Source organism: Mesocricetus auratus, unplaced genomic scaffold (assembly GCF_017639785.1).
Source record: "Mesocricetus auratus isolate SY011 unplaced genomic scaffold, BCM_Maur_2.0 Super-Scaffold_6730, whole genome shotgun sequence".
Classification (NCBI taxonomy): domain Eukaryota; kingdom Metazoa; phylum Chordata; class Mammalia; order Rodentia; family Cricetidae; genus Mesocricetus; species Mesocricetus auratus.
In genome coordinates, this window is record NW_024429184.1 from 10,596,944 (window position 1) to 10,615,388 (window position 18,445).

General features: G+C 42.1%; 1 long non-coding RNA gene across 1 annotated transcript; it reads right to left on the reverse strand.

The window, feature by feature from the left end:
• Positions 1–1,759: 1,759 nt before the first annotated feature.
• Positions 1,760–18,022, reverse strand: LOC121138933. Its single transcript, XR_005875794.1, has 3 exons — positions 17,945–18,022; positions 8,464–8,625; positions 1,760–1,893 (listed from the first exon to the last, which is right to left on the reverse strand). It is a non-coding gene; the product is annotated as an uncharacterized LOC121138933 (long non-coding RNA).
• Between the last annotated feature and the right edge of the window lie 423 nt (positions 18,023–18,445).

Here is an 18,445-nt window from a genome sequence, read left to right on the forward strand (position 1 = left end):
GTTGTCTTGTCTATGGGATATTCAGAAAGGAAACCTGGGGGGGGGGGATATAAATGGGGCATTCCTATAGAAGACAAGAGAGAAATGACTAGACCGAGGAAGGGGAGATCTCCCCTCAGCCTGGTGGTCCCTCACTGGGTACATGATTTCTGGGAATCACAATGAGGCTTTGTCCCTGCCCCACCCCTGTCCCCCGTCCCCATGTTAATGTGTGAAGAAAAGTGAAAGATCGTTAAAGGCATCTAATTGCAAACACTGGACTTGGATAGAAAGATGAAAAAAAAAAAAAGAAAGAAAACCCAACAAACCAAGATACCAAACCACAGGAAGCAATTTAAAAGAAGGATTCCTGAGGGGAGAATGCCCAATGAATGTGGTGAGTGTGGTTAGGCAGCATCTGAGATGCCAATCACTCTTTTCCTCCCATGCTTCGCTGCTCTCTGGGCTTCCCACGCCTACTCCATTTTCACGGTGACGGAGAGCTTCCTTGTCTCTGCTTGGTGTTCTCACACACCTTTGGGTCTTGTGCCTTCTTACTCCTCTTTAAGCCCTGTGAGGTTAATGTCAACTACGTTGGCCATAGCAATGATTACTGTCCTATTATCACCCACATTACGTTTCCTCTTTGTTCACATAAGGGGCAGTCCTTACAAATGAGTGAGTGGAAATAAAATTTGTTAATAAAATTTCGGCACATTCTGAGGTAACTAGAGTCCATCCTAACTGGCAATCTGGTACCATAAAGAATTTAAGCATATCCAAGAGACTCAACTCAGGTCCTTCAACCATTTAGCAATAAAGTCCCAAAAGTCAAGTACCTTTTACAACTGGCTAGTAAGACCCTGTTGTTGAAGACAACACGTATGGCAGAGAGCATGGAGAAATGTAGCTGGTACTCAGCCGGATGCTCTATCCCTAATTGCTAGCACCCGTAGTGCTAGGACATGCTACACATGCTCCTGAAGGAGGCAGGGAATCCCTGTTTTCCCCCAGATAGGAGCCCTGCGAGTTACAATAGTGACTTGTTTGTAGTGTCTGCCCACAGGTACAGAAGAGGATGAATGTTAGGGGAGTAAACAATCACTTTTCTAAAAATTGGATTTAACACAGCTAAACACTGAGCTGAACTCCTGGAACCCAGTTGCAGAGAGGGAGGAGTGATGAGCAAAGGAGTCAAGACCAGGCTGGAGAAACCCACAGAGACAGCTGACCTGAACAAGGGGGAGCTCTTGGACCCCAGACTGATGGCTGTGAGGCCAGCATGGGACTGATCCAGACTCCCTAAATTTTGGTGTCAGCGAGGAGGCCTCTGCAATCTGTGGGGCCTTGGGTAGTAGATCAGTATTTATCCCTGGCATACAAATGGACTTTGGGTGCCCATCCCACAATGAGGTATGGGGGATGCTCTCTCAGCCTGGATTCATGGGGAAGGGCCTAGGCCCTGCCCTGAATGAATTGGCAGACTCTGGAGATTCCCTACAGAGGGCTTCACCATCCCTGGGGAGTGAAGTGGGAATTGGTAGGGGTGTCGGGGAGGAGGGGAAGGAGAAGGAGTTGGGATTGGCATGTGAAGTAGTTAAATAAAAAAGATTTAAAAAGTTGAATTAAGGTCTGTTCCATGAAATGGAACCTGTACCTGGTAATTGTTAATGAGGCTGAGAATCTGGGTCATGGGTTCTAGGGGAAAAGCTATGACTGATATTCTGCTGAATGAACACAGCAAGGAAACTGTTAGTAATGACATGTTGCTATACCCATAGAGACGACTGTTCGGCTCCATCAGAGAAGGGTCTTCTTGTAGTAGATGGCAATTAACCCCAAGGCCCACAACTGGACGAGGTGAAGAAAATGAGAGACTTTGGAGTCCTCAGTACCATCAGAGCTCGGAGATCTCTGCAGAAGAGAAGGCAGAAAGATTGAAGGAACCAAAGGTGGTGGATGATTCTAAGAACACAGCATTTCAGACACAACAGGACTCAGAGAGCCCGTAAGAGCACACACAAGACCTGTACAAGCTCGAGCAGGACAAATCTCAGTAAGCAGGAGGGGAGTGGGAACAAAGTCCCACTCCTAGCCAAGAAGCTACTCACAAATAATAGCTCCTCGGAGAGGGAAAATTAATTTTCACCAACAAAGGGCACTAGGCGATCATACACTGAGCACCATACTCAGGAGTGGTTGGCTAACATGAATGAGACATTTATTTATTTATTTATTTATTTATTTATTTATTTATTTATTGAGACAGAGGACAAACGTGAAGTTAAGTGGGTTGGCAGGGGGAAAGATCTGGGAAGAGCTGGAGGACAGGAAACAATGATAAAATATACTTCATGAGATTCTACAGAAATAAAAGAAATGATATTAAATACTACAAAAAGTCTACATGCGAACCCTGATTCCCGTGTCTCATCCCTGTGATGAAGCACACATGATCCCTGTGATGAAACACACATGAAGCACATTTGCCTGCTCACTCTGTTCCTTGACCTTGGGCTAGGCAAGACCAATAGGAAAATCACGGTTTTTTGTTTGTTTGTTTCTTAAAGGGGGGATTTCTTTCTTTTTTAAAATTTAAATTAGAAACAAGCTTGTTTTACTTGTCAATCCCCTCACCTCCTTCCCTGCCCCCCACTGACCCCCTATCCCATCCCCTTTCTGCTCCCCAGGGGGGTGAGTCCTTCCATGGGGGATCTTCAAAGTCTGTCATATCATTTGGAGCAGGGCCTAGACCCTCCCTCGTGTGTCCAGGCTGAGAGAGTATCCCTCTATGTGGAGTGGGCTCCCAAAGTCCATTCATGTACTAGGGATAAATACTGATGCACTACCAGAAGCCCCATAGATTAACCAGACCTCCAAACTGACATCCACATTCAGGGGGTCTGAGTCAGTCCTATGCTGGTTTCCCAGCTATCAGTCTGGGGTCCATGAGCTCCCCCTTGTTCAGGTCAGCTGTTTCTGTGGGTTTCTCTAGCATGATCTTGATCCCTTTGCTCATCATTCCTCCCTCTCTGCAACTGAACTGCAGGAGTTCAGCTCAGTGTTTAGTTGTGAATCTCTGCTTCTATTTTCCCCAGCCACTTAATGAAGGCTCTAGGATGGCATATAAGGTAGTCATCAGTCTCTTTATCAGGGAAGGGCATTAAAGGTAGCTTCTCCACTATTGCTTAGATTGTTAGTTAAAGTCGTCCTTATAGATCTCTGGACATTTCCCCAGTGCCAGACTTCTCTTTAAACCTCTATTATGGTATCTCTTTTCTCATTCTCCTATGTTCTCTTGACTCAGTCTTCCTGCTCCCTCATGTCCTCCTCTCTCCTCCTCTTCTCTCCTTTTCTTTCCCCTAACCCCCCGCCCCCCACCGAGCTCCCAATTAGCTCAGGAGATCTTGTCCCTTTCTCCTTCTCCAGGGAACCATGTGTCTTTCTCTTGGGGTCCTCCTTGTTTCCTAGCTTCTCTGGCAGTATGGACTGTAGGCTGGTAATCCTTTGCTCTATGTCTAAAATCCATATAAGACTGAGCACACACCATGTTTGTCTTTTTGTAACTGGGATGCCTCATTCAGGATGGTTTCTTCTAGTTCCATTCATTTGCCTGCAAATTTCAAGATTCCATTGTTTTTTTTTTTCTGTTGAGTAGCACTCCATTGTATAAATATACCACATTTTCATTATCCATTCTTCATTTAAGGGGTGTCTAGGCTGTTTCCAGGTTCTGGATATTACAAATAATGTTGCTATGAACATAGTGGAACAGATGTCAACTTGTATGAATGTGCATCTTTTGGGTAGATGCCTAAGAGTGGAGTTGCTGGATCTTGTGATAGGCTGATTCCCATTTTCCTAAGAAACTGCCATACTTATTTCCAAAGTGGCTGTACAAGTTGACATTCTCACCAGCAGTGGAGGAGTGTTCCTCTTCCTCCACATGCTCTCCAGCATAAACTGTTGTTTGTGTTTTTTATTTTAGTCATTCTGATAGGAGTAAGATGGTATCTCAGAGCTGTTTTGATATGCATTTCCCTAATGGCTAAGGATGTTGAGCAATCTTCTATGTGTCTTTCAACCATTTTAGATTCCTCTATTGAGAATTCTCTATTTAGTTCTGTAGCCCACTTTTTAATTAGATTGTTTGGTGTTTTGGTGACTAGCTTCTTGAGTTCTTTGTATATTTTGTAAATCAGCCCTCTGTCAGATATGGGGTTGGTGAATATTTTTTCCCATCTGTGGGCTGCCTTTTGTCTTGTTGACTGTGTCCTTTGTCTTACAGAAGCTTCTAAGTTTCAGGAGGTCCCATTTATCAATTGTGGATCTCAGTGTCTGTGCTACTGGTGTTCAGGAAGCAGTCTCCTGTACCAATTCGTTCAAGGGTACTTCCCACTTTCTCTTCTAAGAGGTTCAGTGTGTTTGGATTTATGTTGAGGTCTTTGATCCATTTGGACTTAAGTTTGTGCATGGCAATAGATATGGATCTGTCTGCAGTCCTCAGTTTTACAAGTGAAAACCATGTCTAAAAGCAGAAAGTTCTTAAGGTGCCTTTGGATCAAAGAGGGTGTCTAGGAGGAGCTGCTCACAGGCCCACAGCACACTTTGATGGGCACATTTCTCCTTGAGATGAGGGCATCTGTATGGCTGGGGGTGCTTTACATAGCACCCCTTCTTGTTAACCTGCAGGTCAGCTCTCACAATAACTGTGTGAGACAAATAATTCAAACAACCCTGCGTGACATTTTATTACTCCTTTCCAAAAATAAATGACATAGGAGATAATTTCCTGCTACCATTTCCAAATGGCATTAAAAATCATCTATCACTGATTTTCATTTCAGTGTGTTAAAGTCTTCCGAAGATACGCCTTCTTTTTTCCACTTGTATAAAATACCACCTTGTAAACGACAGATACATTTCCATTCTACTTTTGTTTATAAGTCCTCATAGAAATTTCCTTTGGGAATATTTTGCTTGAATAGTTGCTGGTGCAGCATTCAATGCTTCTGGCGCAGAGAGGGCTGGGGCTCCTGCTATCCTTATGGAGGCAATGAAAACAGCATCATCTCCCCCAAGGAGCTCCAAACCCTGTCTCTCAGGGAAAACACCGAGGACACCGACAATGACAATTACAGTTCCATGATGTGAGCTTGTTTTCCATTGTGAGTAAGACTTGGAGTCACAGTCTGCTCACACTTGGGAATGGCTGGCTGGGAAAACCTCAGGCTCCCAGTGATGGTGAAGAGTTGGGTGACATCAGGAGGCTCCTATCTGAAGCTCTGATGTGACATCAGCATGACTCTATTCTCCAAAGGGTGCACTTTTCTGACTTCCCCATCCCAATGCTGCTGGTCTCAATGTGTGAAATAATCAGAGGGGCAGAATTTGGGACCCAGAGACCTCAACTTAGGGAAAGGAGGTAGAGTCTGAGGACAGAAGCCCTCACTAGGATGAGAGGGAATAACAGAAAGAGACAACGGGGGGGGGAGAGGGACTGTGCAGATATTGTGTTTTGTAGACTCCTCAAGAACCCGAAGGCATAGAGATCCCTCAATGCAGGATTCAGTGAAGGCATAGTGACCCTTGGGCCCCTTTTTACCTCCAGAAAAGGAAAAAAGGAAACAAAGAAAAAGAAAAAAAGCTTCTGTATAGTTTAGATCCATGAATTTCTAAGGATCAGGAGCTATTATGGGAAATGGCAGATAGGGGCGAGTTTCTGGCTTTTTAGATAAGTGCTTCAGTGTGGCCACAAGGAACAAAGCCAGATGTCCATAGATGAATAAGTAGAGCTTTCTACTCCACATAGAATCCACAGGGGTCTCTTTATAGGCTTTCTCAGACTCCAGAGGAGAGGAGAGGGAGTGCTCAGGTCGTTGCTGCATACTGGACGGTCGTGTCTTGACAGCTCTCTGAGTTGGCCCTAAACCATGGTTTCTCAGTCTTAGCGCTGTTGATCTGTGGGTAATAAAATTACTTGTAAGAATTCTGTGTATTACTGGATGCTTAGCACCATCTCCTGCCTCTATCTATGGAGCAATGTGTGTTAGGGGGAATGCAGATGAAATGGAGCTCCAAGATAGAAAAGTCCTACAGCTCTGCAATTTTCTGCTGAATAGTACTCCATTGTGTATATGTACCACATTTTCTCTATCCACTCTTCAGTTGAGGGGCATCTAGGTTGCTTCTAAGTTCTAGCTATTACAAATAATACTGCTATGAACATAGTGGAACAGACATCCTTGTTGTATGAATGGGCATCTTTTGGATATATGCCTAAGAGTGGAGTTGCTGGGTCTTGTGGTAGGTTTATTCCCATTTTTCTGAGGAATCTCCATACTGATTTCCAAAGTGGCTGAACAAGTTGGCACTCCCACCAGCAATGGAGGAGTGTTCCCCTTTCACCACATCCTCTCCAGCATAAATTGTCATTGGTGTTTTTTATTTTAGCCATTCTGACAGGAGTGAGATGGTATTCTAACCACCCTTTGTCAGTTGTCAAACCCTGTACTGAGCCAGGAAAGCAGTACAGACACTATAAATACAACTGTTTTGCCAACAGAAAACCTTACTCTTGTCTCTCTGTGCAAACCTATACAAAATTCTTTATTTAAATTCTGCCATTGTTTATTTAGTCTTAAGGTTCTTCGGAGTCTTAATGCTTATTAAGCACATACCCAACAAATATAACCTACAAAATACTTACGTATCTTACAGCTTAAGAGGCATGCTGAAGGCCATGTTCTGAAACCACAAGTCCCATTAATTTCTTTAGTAGTGATATGTGAGATTGAAGTAGGATATTATATATCTTTATGTAATGTCTTCTATTGGAGGGATAGGACTAAGAACACAAATGACTGTGACTACCAGTTATGAGTTAGTGCCACTGTGGGGACAGTTTATTCTATGGCCACTGATCTATGTCTCTGAGCCTTCTGTGTCTTTTGCATTCCTCTAATCAAGTTTACCCACAGTGGCCTTCTTGAATGTTCATTTCTTTCTTGCCTTCGCTCTTGAGCTCCTTTAAGATAGTTTGTCCTCTTTGGGTCTATCCTCCACACATTCTAGACTGACTAGAATTTAGTTGTAGCTCAAAATATAAGTTGGTGAAAAACTTCCCAACATCCAATGCAACATCTTCAAATTGATCTAGGGTCTTGACTCTGTAGAAGATATCATCATTACATGACATATTTGTGTTTAATGTTGAGTTTGATGCCATATCCCCAATGCTTTCAGAAAACTTTCATCATTTTACCATCAGATTCTTTGATCCTCCACAAGTTGCTGGCAAGAGAGTTTTGATGTAAAATTAAGCAGTAGATTGTAGCTGTGAGGACATCTCTACAGAATGATGGTACACAGCCTCTCTGGGGTTATATTTCCAGTTTATGGAATTTTACAAAACTTAGAATTCCATGTTTTCTACCAGCAGTTCTGACTGAGAATACACTGACAATTAATGGAGTAGTAACTGCTGCTTTTATTTATTTATGTGTTTAATTACTGCTTTTATTATTCCCAGATGGTGCTTCTTAACTTAATGATCTTATTCTTAAGAGTGTAATATCTAGTTTGTGACAGAAAACAGACTATCATGAAGGATAAGCAATTGAAATCAAGTGTTACCCCACCCCCAGACAACCCTACAGGCATACACTTACTTAGGTCATTCTTTAAAAAATGAAACAAATATTTAACACAGGAAAGATTAGAAATTCTATATGCAATAAAGAAAAGATGAAGTTTACTCCAATTGCTAGCTAGCTACAAGCTCACCATGGAGGTATCTGTCAATCAAGACAAGTATTCTCTAGAAACTCAGCTACTGCTTGCCTGGGCTACAGTAATCATGCAAACCCCTGCCAGAATGAACACCCATTGAGTGTTTATATACATAGAAAGCAGAGAAAATTACAAGTTGAAGTGGTATCAAGCTGGAAAGGCAAAGCAGGCCACAGTTCCAGTTAAGAATACAGATAAGGGGCCTGCAGTGCCTGGGCTACATTCCACCCTGTGATCCACAGTTTTGCAATAAAAAACTGGGCTTATGTTTTCCCATGTGTAACATGAAATGATAATAGCAGTAATAACGTATACTTCATAAAATTGTCAGCACCTGGTCATATATGTAATAAATATATAGTAATGACTATAGTTCATGTTTATTTCCTAGATAGTATCTCTTGGGTGTATTACATATGAGTCATAATTGTATTTTTTTCTTATTTCTATTATATCTGGATTGTTCTGGACATCTGAAATGGTCTGTCTACACTGAGAGGTTGGTCAGAATATAACAAGTCATCAGAAGGCTGCCATATCTGGAAAAAAGCAGTGTCATACCTCTAGATGAATCTATGAGGACATTTCTAGAAGGATCAGGTGAGGAGACAAGCCTGTCCTCCAGAATGAGAGATACCTTTCAACAGCTTCCTGGACAGTCTGAGGAAAATGCTATACGTCTTGCCTGCCTACCTTCCCTTCTTGCTGGTGAATGCTGTGTCTACGCCTTTGTTGTTGCAGCTGCTATAATACTTCAGATAGCAACAGAACCCAGTTTCTTCAGTCTTCTAATGCAGAGTATAGATGAGTGACACTCTAAGAATCCTTCAGACCTTCAGCACCAGGTTGAGTCTGCTAAGAGATCCATATGTGTGCATTGAGCAGATGCCATGTTCTCAGCTTCACCATCATGCAGACATCTGTTTTTGGAATTACTTGTCTCTGTTGTGTAAGCCAATCTAATAATATGTTAATTCCAGCAGTTCCATTCCCCTAGTGGATCCTAGTGGATCCTGACTAACACAGCCACTTAGCATTAAAATTAGTGGCTCTTTCTGTGGTCTGCTTCTTAAATGATCCTCAAAGACCCATGTGCTATGTTCTCAGTGCCCATGGGATGATTCCACAGGAGCTAGTAAACCCTGTAAGAGGTGAGGTCTTGTGAAAGAAGGCAAGGTCACTGGAGATATGCCTTTGCAGGAGGTATGGAGACCCTGGCTCTCCTCCTCTCTAGAAGGTTGGTTCTTGACCACCATAAGGTGAGCAACTTTCTCAGCCAAGCGCTTCATAGCATGCTGCCTTATTAGTGCCCCAAGGCAACAGTGCCAAGAGCAAAGATAACCCTTTCCTCTCTTTAAGTTGATATTCTTTGGTATTTTGACACACTGATAGAAAATTGTCTGATGCTATAGGTTCCCTGGAAGTATGGGGGAGAGACCCTTCCCCCTCACAGTGCTCCCACAGGATATCCCAGGGAGGTGGTCGGCAATAAAGCCCCACCCTCATTCCAGGTGGTCTAGGACACAGGACTCTTCTGCAGGAGGCCATGGGAGTATACAGCAGGTGACAACTAGTGTTTAGCAGGTCGACCTGCTAGACAAATGACTCTGTGATGAGGAAGCCCACTTCACAGAGCCATGGAGCTACCGACTGTAAATGAACAATTTCTTCTGGCTGTAATTCTCACACGTGCTGCCACATTCCTTCCCTAAATAACAGCTATAGATATTATTCCCACTGCTTGTGTGTTTATCTTGTGAAAATATTCTATCTATTGGGCACACGTATAGCTGTAGATAATCAGGAAGATGACTTCTGCTTAACAGTGTAATTCTAATGAATAGAAATAATACTAGGCTATTTTTCATTGCTGACTGACACAAGAAAGTAATAGTATTCTCAGTCACAAAGACAGCTCATTTTAGACTTCAGAACAAATGCAAAAGACCCCCTGAAATAGATACACAAGGACAAATTCCCAGGTATTTATGTCTGAATCAAGGCCAGATATTAAGCAACTTTGGTAAACATAAACCCACGTAGTAATGGACTTTCTGCATGTAACTCAGCCTCAGGTTATGTTACAGGACTCAGAGTTCAGCCAGCTAATTTATTGTTAAGTCTTGAATTTCAATGTTATTTTCTGTCTGGAAACCCTCACTAACTAAGAGCTATGTGCATGGCCAAGTGTTACTCATTGGCCTGTCAATGTGACATTCCTAGCCTAAGAGAAGCTATGTGAGTTATCTTGTGTGATGAGAATGAATTGGGCCCTGAAAATGTAGCACATAATTGTCCAGAGTTTGGTTGTGGGAGGAGCAGAGAGAGGTGGCTGTGTAGAACGATGTAAGAGCTATGCAGAGAGAGGGGGAGGTGCTGCGTGAAGGTTGTAGTTGAATGGGCAGAGAGAGAAATGTGAGAGACGAGAAGAAGCATGAGAGACGTTGAGAGAGTCAGTGAGTGAGAGAGTGAGTGAGTAAAGAGTGGGTGAATGATGTAGAAGCATATGTGTGGGGGTGGGTGAGTGTGTGAGAGAGAGGGAGAGAGGGGCAGAGAGAGAGAGACAGAGAGAGAGACAGAGAGAGAGAGAGAGAGAGAGAGAGAGAGGGAGAGAGAGAGAGAGGGAGAGAGAGAGAGTTGTGTGAAAGAGCTGCTGCTATAAAGAGGATCTGTGCCTAGGAGCTGTGTAAAGAGTCATAGGTGAGAGGGTATGTAAATGAAATGTATAGCTATGGCTGTGTGGAGATTTGACAAGTGTTAGACAGGAAAGACGAAGCTGCATAGAAAAGAGATATAGAAGAGAAATGCATGTAAAAGAAAGATGTACATCCATGTGAATAGAGATGCAACTACCCCGGCGTTGGTGGTGCACGCCTTTAATCCCAGCACTCGGGAAGCAGAGGCAGGTGGATCTCTGTGAGTTCAAGACCAGCCTGGTCTACAAGAGTTAGTTCCAGGACAGCCTCCAAAGCCACAGAGAAACCCTGTCTCGAAAAATCAAAAGAAGAAAGGAAGGAAGGAAGGAAGGAAGGAAGAAAGAAAGAAGATGTAACTGGGTATAGGGCCACAGAGGAGAGAGATGTATGTATGTATGTAAAGAGAGATATGTAGCTATATGTAAAGAAGGTAGCTTTGTGGAGACAGGGAGATTCTCAAAGAGGATTATTTAAGATGAAGTAAAAAAAGAAAGTTACCATCAGAAAGCATGTGTCTCCTTGTTTATCCCTCAGATAGAAAATGCTTAGCCCTCAGAAAGGAATTTTCCCTAAACCTTTGTCACATTAGTGGATTTTTTTTCATACCCTGGTGCTGACTGGAGGCTGGCTCCCCCAGCTAGTGATGCTCTTCCTCCCTCATCTAGCTCTTCATTGCACACTTCCTTTGGCCAAAAGTTACCCTCACCAGCTTCCATAACTTTCATAGAGACTCTCTCAAAAACAGAGGCCCAACAATTAGATCTCAAGTGACTGCAGTTGCTAATGCAGCCCACTCCAATCTAACTGTTATGTGGGCGTGTACATATGTGTGATGCAACATTGTCCAATGTTATTGTGATGTGGGCATGCACATCTGTGTAATGCAACATTTCTAGTGTAACTGTGATGTGAGTATGCACATCTGTAATGCAGCACTGTCCTATGTAACTGTGATGAGAGCATGCACATATGTGTAATGCCACACTGTCCTATGTAACAGTGATGAGAGCATGCACATCTGTAATGCAGCACTGTCCTATGTAACTGTGATGTGGTCATGTACATCTGTGTAATGCAGCACTGTCCTATGTAACTGTGATGGGGGCATGCACATATGTGTAATGCAGCACTGTCCTATGTAACTGTGATGGGGGCATGCACATATCTGTAATGCAGCACTGTCCTATGTAACTGTGATGAGGGCATGCACATATCTGTAATGCAGCACTGTCCTATGTAACTGTGATGTGGACATGCACATCTGTGTAATGTGGCATTGTCCTATGTAACTGTGATGAGGGCATGCACATCTGTGTAATGCAGCACTGTCCTATGTAACTGTGATGAGAGCATGCACATATCTGTGTAATGCCTCACTGTCCTATGTAACTGTGATGTGGACATGTACATCTCTGTAACATAGCACTGTCCTATGTAACTGTGATGAGAGCATGCACATCTGTGTAATGCAGCACTGTCCTATGTAACTGTGATGAGGGCATGCACATCCGTGTAATGCAGCACTGTCCTATGTAACTGTGATGAGGGCATGCACATATGTGTAATGCAGCACTGTCCTATGTAACTGTGATGAGGGCATGCACATCCGTGTAATACAGCACTGTCCTATGTAACTGTGATGAGGGCATGCACATATGTGTAATGCAGCACTGTCCTATGTAACTGTGATGGGGGCATGCACATATCTGTAATGCAGCACTGTCCTATGTAACTGTGATGAGGGCATGCACATATCTGTAATGCAGCACTGTCCTATGTAACTGTGATGTGGACATGCACATCTGTGTAATGTGGCATTGTCCTATGTAACTGTGATGAGGGCATGCACATCTGTGTAATGCAGCACTGTCCTATGTAACTGTGATGAGAGCATGCACATCTGTGTAATGCAGCACTGTCCTATGTAACTGTGATGTGGACATGTACATCTCTGTAACATAGCACTGTCCTATGTAACTGTGATGAGAGCATGCACATCTGTGTAATGCAGCACTGTCCTATGTAACTGTGATGAGGGCATGCACATCCGTGTAATGCAGCACTGTCCTATGTAACTGTGATGAGGGCATGCACATATGTGTAATGCAGCACTGTCCTATGTAACTGTGATGAGGGCATGCACATCCGTGTAATACAGCACTGTCCTATGTAACTGTGATGAGGGCATGCACATATGTGTAATGCAGCACTGTCCTATGTAACTGTGATGAGAGCATGCACATCTGTGTAATGCAGCACTTTCCTATGTAACTGTGATGTGGGCATGCACATCTGTAATGCAGCACTGTCCTATGTAACTGTGATGACGGCATGCACATATCTGTAATGCAGCACTGTCCTATGTAACAGTGATGAGAGCATGCACATATCTGTGTAATGCCTCACTGTCCTATGTAACTGTATGGGGGCAAGCACATCTGTAATACAGCACTGTCCTATGTAACTGTGATGAGGGCATGCACATCTGTGTAATGCAGCACTGTCCTATGTGACTGTGATGAGAGCATGCACATCTGTAATGCAGCACTGTCCTATGTAACTGTGATGGGGGCATGCACATATCTGTAATGCAGCACTGTCCTATGTAACTGTGATGAGAGCATGCACATATCTGTAATGCAGCACTGTCCTATGTAACAGTGATGAGGGCATGCACATATATGTAATGCAGCACTGTCCTATGTAACTGTGATGTGGGCATGCACATATCTGTAATGTAGCACTGTTCTATGTAACTGTGATGGGGGCATGCACATCTGTAATGCAGCACTGTCCTATGTAACTGTGATGACGGCATGCACATATCTGTAATGCAGCACTGTTCTATGTAACTGTGATGGGGGCATGCACATATATGTAATGCGGCATTGTCCTATGTAACTGTGATGGTGGCATGCACATCTGTGTAATGCAGCACTGTCCTATGTAACTGTGATGAGGGCATGCACATCTGTAATGCCACACTGTTCTATGTAACTGTGATGAGGGCATGCACATCTGTAATGCAGCACTGTCCTATGTAACTGTGATGAGGGCATGCACATCTGTGTAATGCAGCACTGTCCTATGTAACTGTGATGAGGGCATGCACATCCGTGTAATGCAGCACTGTCCTATGTAACTGTGATGAGGGCATGCACATATGTGTAATGCAGCACTGTCCTATGTAACTGTGATGGGGGCATGCACATATCTGTAATGCAGCACTGTCCTATGTAACTGTGATGAGGGCATGCACATATCTGTAATGCAGCACTGTCCTATGTAACTGTGATGGGGGCATGCACATATCTGTAATGCAGCACTGTCCTATGTAACTGTGATGAGGGCATGCACATATCTGTAATGCAGCACTGTCCTATGTAACTGTGATGTGGACATGCACATCTGTGTAATGTGGCATTGTCCTATGTAACTGTGATGAGGGCATGCACATCTGTGTAATGCAGCACTGTCCTATGTAACTGTGATGAGAGCATGCACATCTGTGTAATGCAGCACTGTCCTATGTAACTGTGATGTGGACATGTACATCTCTGTAACATAGCACTGTCCTATGTAACTGTGATGAGAGCATGCACATCTGTGTAATGCAGCACTGTCCTATGTAACTGTGATGAGGGCATGCACATCCGTGTAATGCAGCACTGTCCTATGTAACTGTGATGAGGGCATGCACATATGTGTAATGCAGCACTGTCCTATGTAACTGTGATGAGGGCATGCACATCCGTGTAATACAGCACTGTCCTATGTAACTGTGATGAGGGCATGCACATATGTGTAATGCAGCACTGTCCTATGTAACTGTGATGAGAGCATGCACATCTGTGTAATGCAGCACTTTCCTATGTAACTGTGATGTGGGCATGCACATCTGTAATGCAGCACTGTCCTATGTAACTGTGATGACGGCATGCACATATCTGTAATGCAGCACTGTCCTATGTAACAGTGATGAGAGCATGCACATATCTGTGTAATGCCTCACTGTCCTATGTAACTGTATGGGGGCATGCACATCTGTAATACAGCACTGTCCTATGTAACTGTGATGAGGGCATGCACATCTGTGTAATGCAGCACTGTCCTATGTGACTGTGATGAGAGCATGCACATCTGTAATGCAGCACTGTCCTATGTAACTGTGATGGGGGCATGCACATATCTGTAATGCAGCACTGTCCTATGTAACTGTGATGAGAGCATGCACATATCTGTAATGCAGCACTGTCCTATGTAACAGTGATGAGGGCATGCACATATATGTAATGCAGCACTGTCCTATGTAACTGTGATGTGGGCATGCACATATCTGTAATGTAGCACTGTTCTATGTAACTGTGATGGGGGCATGCACATATATGTAATGCAGCACTGTCCTATGTAACTGTGATGACGGCATGCACATATCTGTAATGCAGCACTGTTCTATGTAACTGTGATGGGGGCATGCACATATATGTAATGCGGCATTGTCCTATGTAACTGTGATGGTGGCATGCACATCTGTGTAATGCAGCACTGTCCTATGTAACTGTGATGAGGGCATGCACATCTGTAATGCCACACTCTTCTATGTAACTGTGATGAGGGCATGCACATCTGTAATGCAGCACTGTCCTATGTAACTGTGATGAGGGCATGCACATCTGTGTAATGCAGCACTGTCCTATGTAACTGTGATGAGGGCATGCACATCTGTAATGCCACACTGTTCTATGTAACTGTGATGAGGGCATGCACATCTGTAATGCCACACTGTTCTATGTAACTGTGATGAGGGCATGCACATCTGTAATGCAGCACTGTCCTATGTAACTGTGATGAGGGCATGCACATCTGTGTAATGCAGCACTGTCCTATGTAACTGTGATGAGAGCATGCACATATATGTAATGCAGCACTTTCCTATGTAACTGTGATGGGGGCATGCACATCTGTAATGCAGCACTGTCCTATGTAACTGTGATGACGGCATGCACATATCTGTAATGCAGCACTGTCCTATGTAACTGTGATGTGGGCATGCATATATGTGTAATGCAGCACTGTCCTATGTAACTGTGATGAGAGCATGCACATCTGTGTTGTCTAGTAAGATGCCCATAGGCCACATGTAGCTATTAAACATTTGAAATATCATTGATGTGCCTTAGGAACAGGATTTTAATTCTTCTTAATTTGAATCAATTTACTAGTCTCGTGTAGCTGGAGGCTATTTAAACAACATAGCTTTGAGGAAGATAGGACAGGTCTTATTTCTACTTCTACGTTTTCTTGGTCCTCATGCCGTTGGAGAAATGAAACTATTAAGGCAAAGGGAGAGAAGTTAGCTCCCGCCAAGATTGAGATGAATGATTGTGTGGCTATGAATCAGGCTGTAATAATAAGTCTTATGGAAAGGTTCTTGGGTAAAATTAAGGATGGAAGGAAAAGGAACCGTTTCTGAGAATAACTAATAGGATAGTTAACAGCTGGAATATTTTCATATGAGATTGTTTGGGAAACTATTTGAAAGGCCACAATAAGAGAATATTTTGAATTCTATGTTCAGCCTCATCAAGAAATTGAGTAGAGAGACTTGATGTGGATAAAATAAATATAACACCTAAGTTTAGGTTAAATAGGGGATGGGGATGTTGATATATGGATTCATAGAGTGGGAGTAAGTGTTAAGGATAAAGTTGGGGTAGTAATAAATAGTGAAGTGAAGGTTGTGAGTGGTCTGTAAATGTTTTGATAAACACTTTTGTTACATCTGCTAATGGTTGAAGAACTTTGCAGGGTCCTACAATGTTAGGGCCTTTTAGCAATTGTAGATAACCTAAGAGTTTACATTTAACTAAGGTAAGAAATGTGATGGAACTAAAAAGGGACTAGAATATTGATGAAAGGCACTGTTATGGAAAGGTTTTAACCTTCATAGAGCACAGCCAATGACCACTAGGAAAGGATCAAGTCATTTGAATAAAGTTTATTTATTTGTACTATTTAATATTATTCTATAAAGTTTATTTGAACAGTTTCTGTGTCTATCTCTGTGCTAATAATTGTAGTTTACAAAAAAACAATGTGGAATTGTCCCTGTTTTTAAGAATTTCACAATGATTTTGGAGACCTGATCTCTTCTAAGATTACATGGCAACAGTATAAAGTATAATGATCCTTGGATGTTTGGGAAAGGGAGAGCTCAAAATTTCTTGAAATAGCTGGCAGAAGTTTAATGAAGGAAGATGGGAATTAAATCATAAATACTGAAGAGAATGAACTGACCTGCTCATCTAACTGGTCCAATAAGGTTCATGTAGGACTGACCATTAATGAAAACATATGCTTGTGCCAGGCAACATTTAAATTATGCAGGCAAGCATGTGAACCAAGCATAGAAGTTTAGTTCAAATTCATTGTATCTAACAACAATTTATTGAGCATCTTGGGTGTACCTGGTAGGGACACATCATTGAGAGCTTATGGTTTACTCAGAAATGCACAGATAAAAATTTCATGATGGGTAGCAAATCTGCTGAATGTGTGGAAACTTGGTTTTCCTATATTGATAACCCAGAATGTCCTAGTACATTAGGAAGTAAACACAGGATTAATGGGAAATTCTCATAGAAATGTCACCATCTAGGCATCTGGGGTTGTATAAATCATTACCAGTACACTTTATGCCTAAAGTTTCAGTATCCTGTATAACTCCTTAATTTTTTTTAATTTCAGGCTGGAGAGATAATTCAGAAGTTAAAAGCACTGGCTGCCCTTCCAGAGGACTCAGGTTAAATTCCCAGTACCCACATGGCAGCTCACAACTGTCTGTAATTCCAATTCTAGGGGATACAACACCCTCACACATACATACATGCAGACAAAACTCAATGCACATAAAATAAAAATAAATTTTAAAAAAATTTAACCTCATTAATCAATGAATTTATTGGGGTTACAGAGGTATAAATAAGGAATCATGAAAGCATGGATGGCTTGAGCAATTAAAATACTTTAAAGAAAGATTCTTAGTGATTGGATCAAATTTTTATCATTTTAAAAATACTTACAATACCTCTCAGAGATTTTACATGACATAGTCTAAGCAGTATCTTTGAGATACAAATCCTAAAATCACAGAATCAAATTATCCTCTTAGTATTGAAATTTCAGTTTTGGAAAGTTAAATTTAAAACTCAGGACATTCTTATAATGGCATTGGCCTACTCTTTCTCTTTCAAAAAGAAAATGGTTTATAAGATTAAAGAAAAGAACTAATTTTGTCTCTAATTTTGTACAGAAATAAGGAACTGTCTATTCAGAGTTGATTTTATGTCCCACTCAGACCAAATGAATGAGAATTGCTGAATCTTCTTTTAGTGAAATACCAAGTGATAGACATGAAAAGTTGATAAATATATCTGTAAAGAACATTAAAATATTACTCAAAATATTGGAAAACATACCAGATTAACTCAGCTCTGCATGCTTACTCCATTCAAAGCCAGCAACAAGTAAATTTGTGCAGCGTAAAAGACAGGAATGGTGTTTTCAAGCTGAAACCACAAAAGAATATCTAAAATACCTATTTCCCATGAGGGCAATAGTGGTATGAATGTTACAAGAGGAGCCCACCACTTTCTGATTCTATTTAAAGGGCTGCTCCATGGAATGAAACACATGTCTACTACTGTAAGTCTGGCCAAGAATCCATATCTTTGGAGCTATGGTGCCCCAGGAATGAATATACTACCATTATTTTGATTAATAGAACCAGTATCAAATTGTTTTCTAAATTTATATTTCTACATCCATAGATTGGTGCAGTTCCCCGACCTCATTGGAGAAGGGTTGTTTTTTGTTTTTTTGTTGTTTTTGTTTTTGTTTGTTCTGCGATAGATACTGGTTAATAAGAAACACTTGGGAAAGTGTTCAAAATGCAGAAAACAAATACCCGTGGTGCTCAG